The sequence below is a fragment of the Helianthus annuus genome, chromosome 6 (assembly GCF_002127325.2).
Source record: "Helianthus annuus cultivar XRQ/B chromosome 6, HanXRQr2.0-SUNRISE, whole genome shotgun sequence".
NCBI lineage: Eukaryota > Viridiplantae > Streptophyta > Magnoliopsida > Asterales > Asteraceae > Helianthus > Helianthus annuus.
This window is the reverse complement of record NC_035438.2, coordinates 97,276,168-97,283,983: the sequence shown is the minus strand read 5'-3', so window position 1 is coordinate 97,283,983 and position 7,816 is coordinate 97,276,168. Positions and strand designations below refer to the sequence as shown.

Here is a 7,816-nt window from a genome sequence, read left to right as displayed (position 1 = left end):
ACAAGGCGCGTCCTGCTTCTCTAAGATTGATCTTCGATCTGCATATCATCAACTACGTGTCCTCGAAGATGATATTCCTAAAACTGTGTTTCGTACTCGATATGGGCACTACGAGTTCGTAGTCATGCCTTTTGGCTTGACCAGCGCACCTGCAGTGTTCGTGGACCTTATGAATCGCATTTGTAAACCCTATCTTGATCGTTTTGTGATAGTCTTTATTGATGATATTCTTATTTAATCTAAGTCTAAAGCTGATCATGCTCGCCATCTACGTCTTATGCTTGAACTTTTACGTGGTGAACGCCTATATGCTAAATTTTCTAAGTGTGAGTTTTGGATTGATGAAGTGCAGTTTCTCGGTCACGTTGTTAGTAGTCAGGGTATTCATGTTGACCCTTCTAAGATCGAGGCAGTGAAGAATTGGTGTACGCCTAAATCCGTGTCCGAGATTCGTTCTTTTCTAGGATTAGCGGGTTATTACCGCTGATTCATCGCGGATTTTTCTAAAATCGTTGTTCCTCTTACTACTCTAACCCAAAAGGAGAAACCTTTTGTTTGGGGTCCCGAACAAGAGGAGTCCTTTCAAACTCTTAAGAACCTTTTGTGCAATGCTCCTGTTTTAACCCTACCTGATGGAAATAACGATTTCGTGGTGTATTGTGATGCCTCGAACCGGGGTTTGGCTGTGTGCTCATGCAGCGGGACAAGGTCATTGCATATGCCTCTCGTCAACTCAAAGTGCATGAGAAAAACTAGACTACTCACGATCTGGAGCTTGGTGCGGTTATTTTGCGTTAAAGATCTGGCAACACTACCTGTATGGTACAAAGTGCGTAGTTTTCACTGACCACAGGAGTCTTCAACATATCTTTGACCAAAAAGAACTGAACATGCGACAGAGGCGTTGGGTGTAATTACTTAACGACTACGACTGCGAAATTCGCTACCATCCTAGCAAGCCGAATGTAGTGGCCGACGCTCTTAGTCGTAAAAATCATGTGAATGCAATTCGTATCTCTAGTGATCTTCATGCTTGTACTCGCGAAGCTCAGTATTCGTCAGCTAATGAAGGAAGTCTATCTGTTGAAATTCTTGGCGCTAACGTTAATCAACTCGAAACTAAATCTGATGGTCTGCAGTACTATTTAAATCGCATCTGGGTGCCAGATCGCGATAATCTGTGTGAGCTCATTATGAATGAGGCTCATAAATCCCGTTATTCTATCCATCCAGGCGCTGATAAGATGTACCATGATTTGCGTACGACCTACTGGTGGCCTGGTATGAAAAGGGACATTGCTGTGTATGTTTCTAAATGCCTTACCTGTTTGAAGGTGAAGGCTGAACATCAGCGTCCCTCTGGACTTTTAGAGCAGCCTAAAATCCCCATTTGGAAGTGGGATAGTCTCGCTATGGACTTTATTACTAAGTTACCCCGTACACCCGCCGGTCATGATAGTATTTGGGTGATCATTGACCGTTTGACTAAATCAGCCCACTTTCTTCCTATTCGCGAAGATTATAAAGTGGGGAAACTTGCTAGGATCTATACCGATGAGATTATATGCCGTCATGGCATCCCTCTTAACATAATCTCTGACCGTGATGGTCGTTTTACTTCACGTCTTTGGCAAACCTTTCAGTCCGCTATGGGTTCGCACTTAAATCTTAGCACGGCCTTTCATCCTCAGACGGATGGACAGACCGAGCGTACTATTCAAACCCTAGAGGACATGTTGCGTTCTTGTGTCATCGACTTTGGTGGTAACTGGGATGTACATTTACCATTGATTGGGTTCTCGTACAACAATAGCTATCATTCCAGTATTCAGATGGCTCCTTTCGAAGCTTTGTATGGACGGAAGTGTCGATCTCCTCTCAGCTGGCATGAGGTTGGGGAAAAGCAGTTCACTGGCCCTGAAATTATTCAAGAGACAATGGATAAGATTCTTCAGATCCATGATAACTTGATCAAGGCTAGGAGCAGACAAAAGAGCTATGCTGATAAAAGGCGCAAGCCTCTGGAATTTGCCATTGGTGACCGAGTTCTACTCAAGGTATCTCCCTGGAAGGGAGTAGTTCGTTTTGGTGAGAAGGGAAAGCTCGCTCCTCGCTATGTGGGTCCTTTCGTGATACTTGAAAGGATTGGCAAGGTGGCGTACAAACTCGACTTGCCGCAAGAACTAAACAATGTGCACCCGGGGTTCCACGCGTCTAATCTTCGTAAATGCCTAGCCGACGAGGAACTACAGGTTCCCCTTGAAGATTTGCAAATAAATGAAGCTGTTCAATTTGTGGAGAAACCGGTCGAAATCATGGATCAAGCTGTCAAGTATCTAAGGCGCAACAAAATTCCCATTGTTAAGGTTCGATGGGAAGGAAAGCGTGGTGCCGAATTCACTTGGGAGTTGAAAAGTGATATGAAGGCCAAGTATCCGCAGCTCTTCGAGCAGTCTTCATCTAAGATTTCGGGGATGAAATCTCCTAAAGGAGGGGAGACTGTAACGCCCAGCGTTCCTACACTTTAGGATTTTGTCAAGATTAGTCCTTGAAGTCATTTTAGCCCCTAATCTATGTGGAAGTCTATATTATATACTTGAAATACCTAAATCTACGTATGAAATGTCTATATCTTTGGAATGTCTAAATCTATATGCTTGGAATGCCTAATTCTATGCTGGAATGCCTAAGTCTATATACTTTGGTGCTTGACTCTTTAGACTCGTGAAACTTGATTCTTGGTTGAACGAGAGACTAGAGTCTTGTCACTGGCGGAATCTATTAATCTTGTAAACTTTTGATGTATACGTTGTAATCTAGTTATTCTATTGCTCAATAATACGCAACGCCTAATCTAACTCGTAAAACGAATCAAAGACGGGAACGCGAAAAGGTTGGATTGGCCAAAGTGGCAATCCGATCGGATTACCACCCGATCGGATTGCCACCCGATCGGATTAGCACCCGACCGGATGACCACCCGACCGGATGACCACCCGATCGGGTGACCACCCGATCGGACTACCACCCGATCCGTGCACACCTTCTCTCTTTCTCACACTCCCACACTATAAATAGGAGCTGTCACATCAGTCCTTCACTAATGTGACAGCCCTGCTCGACTCAGACGCACGACACCCTTTCTCCTCCATTTTCTTGGCGATTTCAGTACGTTTCAAGCTAGATTCTTGTAATTTCTTGATCTACACTTCATCCTCTACGTGATTCACCTTTGAAATCACACTTTTCACCATGAAATCTCTCAGATCTGAGATCTCAAGGATGATGTCATCATGGTGGTTTGAAGTTTGAACAAACTGTCATATGAGGTCATTCTTGGTCAGATCTAGCTAAGACCTAAGGGATTCCACGTAATTTTCACTAAATCTAAGCTAAATCTAAGTATTTTCATGATAAAACTTAAGTTTCTTCATCTTTTCTTCAAACTTTTACTTTAAATGGTGAGATCCGGCCCTGAACGGACTATAGACTTGATTATTAGTCTAGAGTCGGCTTAAGGATGGATTTCCACCGGAGGATAATGGCCTGAATACGGAGTTTGACAGAAACGTTATCGCGGACAGTAACTGATCGGACTGGGGTGATTCCCACCCGATCAGAATGGCTGTGCGACGATGAGTTTACCGTTGTCACAATACGTACCAATGCCGTCATCGTTAAACTTAGAAAATTCTACAAAATGGTTAAGGGAACGAGAACCGCCCGATCGAGCGGCAACCCGATCGGACAGCCACTCGATTGAGCGGCACTTGCCTTGCAACCTTAGAACTTTGAAACACTCCAACACTTAGAAACTTGTCAAAAACTTGTAGTTTTGGAGACCTCAATCGAGTGGCAACCCGATCTTACAGCCGCCCGATCGAGCAGCCACCCGATCAAGGGAACCAGAGCATTCTAACACTTGGATCGAGTGGCAACCCGATCGGACAGCCACCCTATCCCCCCCCCCACTTTGTAAATTGTAAATCAAGTGGCAACCCGATCGGATGGCCATCCGATCGGGCAGCCGTCCGTCTCCTCACACATATGTCACCACTCGGCTGGCAATCCGATCAGATAGCCATCCGATCGGACAGCCATCCGATCCAGTGACTGTTCCCAACACTCTACGCATCTCGTTATTTTGCCCGACTCTTATCCTATTGTAATCTAATCAGGCTAATTCTAAAAAGAGCTCCCTTTGATCCAATCACAGTTGCGACTGTTAAGCAATCACTGTGAGTATACTCGATCCCCTTTTTACTTTTAAACTTTGGGGTGTAACATGTATTCTATATAAACTTGAATCTTTTACAATCTAAACTCTATCCTATGTGTATGTGAAAACTTATGCATTCTAGTATTCTATTTGTGCCATGTGACTTTTAATCCAGGGTGTGTAGTTCCGCCTTAACAATAGTAGCGCTATAGGGGGTGCACTTCTCCCATTATTCTCAGGGGGTATTGTTAGGAGGATTCTAGTTTACCTTGAGTCTTGGGTAAACACTAAAGCATCGGGATACTTGGGCTATCACTGCGTGGACTGCGACACTAGCACGGCTGAAACTATTTTTATTGCTTACATTGTGGACATGAGTTGTTTTTAATCCAATATTCTATTATCAAACTTGTATACTCGCCAATACTTTTGTATTGATATTTTAATACATGTTGCAGGCTGATAGGTTGCTTTGGAATGCATGGAAAACAAGCTAGGAGATGGCTAGAAATATCACCTAGTTAATCTAATCTTGGAACAATTTGAATATTTATTTGGTGATGTAATTTGATGATACTTGTTTCTATTATTAGACAATTTATATCATGAAATCTACTTAACTCTACTGAAATATCTAGTGTTATGGAATCTCATGAGCAATCTGAACGCTTAGTGCTCACACCCTGATGTTTCCGCCATCGGTTGGGGTGTGACAGAGTTGGTGTAAAAAAGAGGCTATATAGAAAGGAAATCCTACTTTTAAGGCTATCCTCCCTTATCTCTACTATAATAAAGCAAAACTTCTTGATCCTAGCTGTCAATCATACAAGCCCCCACCTTTATCTTCATCCTACGTGTCAACCCAAGGATGTATATATCCTAAACAAGAACGGTCAAAGCTAAGCAGCATTCTTCCCAGCTTGATTGAATCTATATGAAGTAAAATTAGCGGTCAATTGGCTTCCAAAAGATTCAAATTTTGAATCCCATCAATTTCTTCAAGCAAGCAAACGGTGAGATCACTTTTAGGGTTTCTTGCTTCATCTCCTCTTTCCCATTGCCATTTCCTCTTTCCCATTGTCGATGCTTATCCTTATCTTTTTACTTCTCTGAAAATTGAAGCCCTAATCAACGTTGTTGCTTCTCCCCTTATATTTTACTTTCTCCCCACATTACTGGACTCACAATTCCATTCAAATTTTGAATTTTAAAATGTCTGCAAAGAGACTAGCTGAGAGATAGAGAGGGAATCTAAAAGGGAGAGAACGAGAAAGAGAGAGAGAGAAATTGGATGGTTCTAACGAACGGATCTACTTTGTATGCCTGAAAATCGGTGACCCTTGGTGGCAACAGTGATGCAGTAGCTATCGTAGCAGACGGAATCAAGACCAGATGGCAACGGTTTTGGGTTTCTAGGGTTCTGTCCATGCCGACGCCATAGAAGGGCCCGATAATGACTAGGGGTTGATTCGAAGGCTAATTGTTCTGTGAACTTGATGATTTGATGCATTTATTTTGTTTAAAAGTGTTAATTATTAAATGTCGAGGTGTTCTGTTTGCAAAGTAACAAGGGACCAAAATCATTGCAGATTGTTCACCACTTATGGCTGCCCTGAAGTGGCTAGAAAGTTCAAAGACTACATAAAACAACCCAGCTGTAACATGTATGCCTTCTTTCCCTTTTCCATATTGGTTTTTGCTGCTGTTTATTCTAGGATTATGTGGAACCGACATATTCTTATTTACATGAGGTGTGAGTAATTAGGATTTTTCTAACATAACTAAACACTTAAAATATATGTATTTTGCAACCGGATATTATTAAATTGCCATTAGGCTGCATTTGTAGTTTAGGTTTGACGACCATTACTTTAAGTTGTGTACTGACGACGACACTAAATTCTTAATGCACTAATTGTGTTTAACTATTTTTAGTGATGTTAAGATCTGTTGGAAAGAATAATGGGCTACCCAGGGTTTATAACTAGATTTTTGGGATTGTTAATCTACAAGGGATTATAGACTTCAAAACACTAAACTAACAGCTAACTGTTTTAGATTCAGATTTGTGGTTAAGATCTGCAAGAATGAGTTCAAATAATATGAAGTAACATAATATATCAGTTTCTAAAGGATCAAGTGATGATTTGGAAAGTAAATTGATCAAAGTTTGGTTGTCAATAGTTCTAATATTATAAAATTGTTGACAAATTTCGTTTGGCTATATATTAACGAAGATGTTGACTATAGGGAGTCAACATGTCATCAGTAAAATCCTGCCAATGGTTATTGAGCATTGTAAAAAGCATATAGCCGATGGTTACTGAGTATTGTAAAAGGCATATGGAACTGAGGAAGAACTAGAAGGAAGCTGAGGATCTTAAAAGGTTTCGATCTAGAGTTTGTGAAAGTGGATCAAGTGACTCTTTTTTCACTTAACCATTGTAAATGGCCTTTCAGGACTTACAATTTACGCCAAATGAAAACTTAAAACGGGGATTGTCATTCAACACACCTAAATTATTATTCTTTTCATTTTATTACTAGCAGTAGCGGTGATTTCTGATTTTATTAAAAAGGAATAAATTTGGTCAATGATTAGAAGAGAGGAAATCATGGTGACTCAGATAATAAGTTTTAGTACGTGGGTCAAGTAATCACCCAAAACCATCCTCATAAATGTATTAATAGTAAGTTTAAAAAAAAAACTAAAAGATCTAACTATGGAAAAGAATGTAATTACTACAGTAAAAAAAATGTATTATAATGTTAAATTATTATTATTTAGTGGTATATGAATTGTATTAAATTTCCAAGTCATGAATTCTTAAAAAAAAAAAAAAAAATTCATGTTGAAAATGGAAGGCAATGTAATTTTTTGTTTGTTACTATTGGAGATTTATCAATAAGTAAGTGAGAATTTAATATGTTAGATGATACGGTCATAAGGCTAGATGTATGTTCGTGGCAAAAGAAGTATGAAATTTGCATTTGTTTCTTGTGAAGGTTGGGCACGCATTCGTGTTATAATTTTTCTTTTCTTACTGTATTAAACTAACTAAAGTATTCCTACGGTGAATGCAGGAGCTATTTCATTTAAAGATGGAAATTGAGCTTAAAAACTAAGAATGGCAATTTTACATAAGTTCAAAATGCTCCGGAGGTCGCCCACAGTCGAGGAATAAGAGGTTAATAAAAATACACTTACATATAGATAGCACTTGTGAAGAATCTTTTAATCTGCAAAAGTGTTAATGTGTCCTTTTAAACCGTTCTTTACTTATTTTCCTAATAAGAAGATGATGATAATTGAAAAAATCTATAGTAGTTTTAGTGTGCCTTAATGATGATAGATGAAATGAAGTGAACCATTTATTCAAATATTCATAAATTTGTTGTTGGTTTTGCATCTTATGTTATGTCTTTCATAATACATAATTCAATAAACCATTTGTAAAAACATATTTTTATTTTTTACGACATAAATCTATTAATTAAAATTAAATTTTCCTATCTGCGAAGCTCATGGGCTATAACCTAGTTTCTATATATATATATATACCGAAACTCATTGACCATGTACGTTTTCGAGCGATT

The 7,816-nt window shown here is 39.6% G+C and overlaps 1 long non-coding RNA gene across 1 annotated transcript; it reads left to right on the top strand.

The window, feature by feature from the left end:
• The first annotated feature begins 5,019 nt into the window (after positions 1–5,019).
• On the top strand, positions 5,020–7,537 carry LOC110865650. The gene is made up of 2 exons (XR_002550868.2): positions 5,020–5,883; positions 7,304–7,537. It is a non-coding gene; the product is annotated as an uncharacterized LOC110865650 (long non-coding RNA).
• The last annotated feature ends 279 nt before the right edge of the window (positions 7,538–7,816 follow it).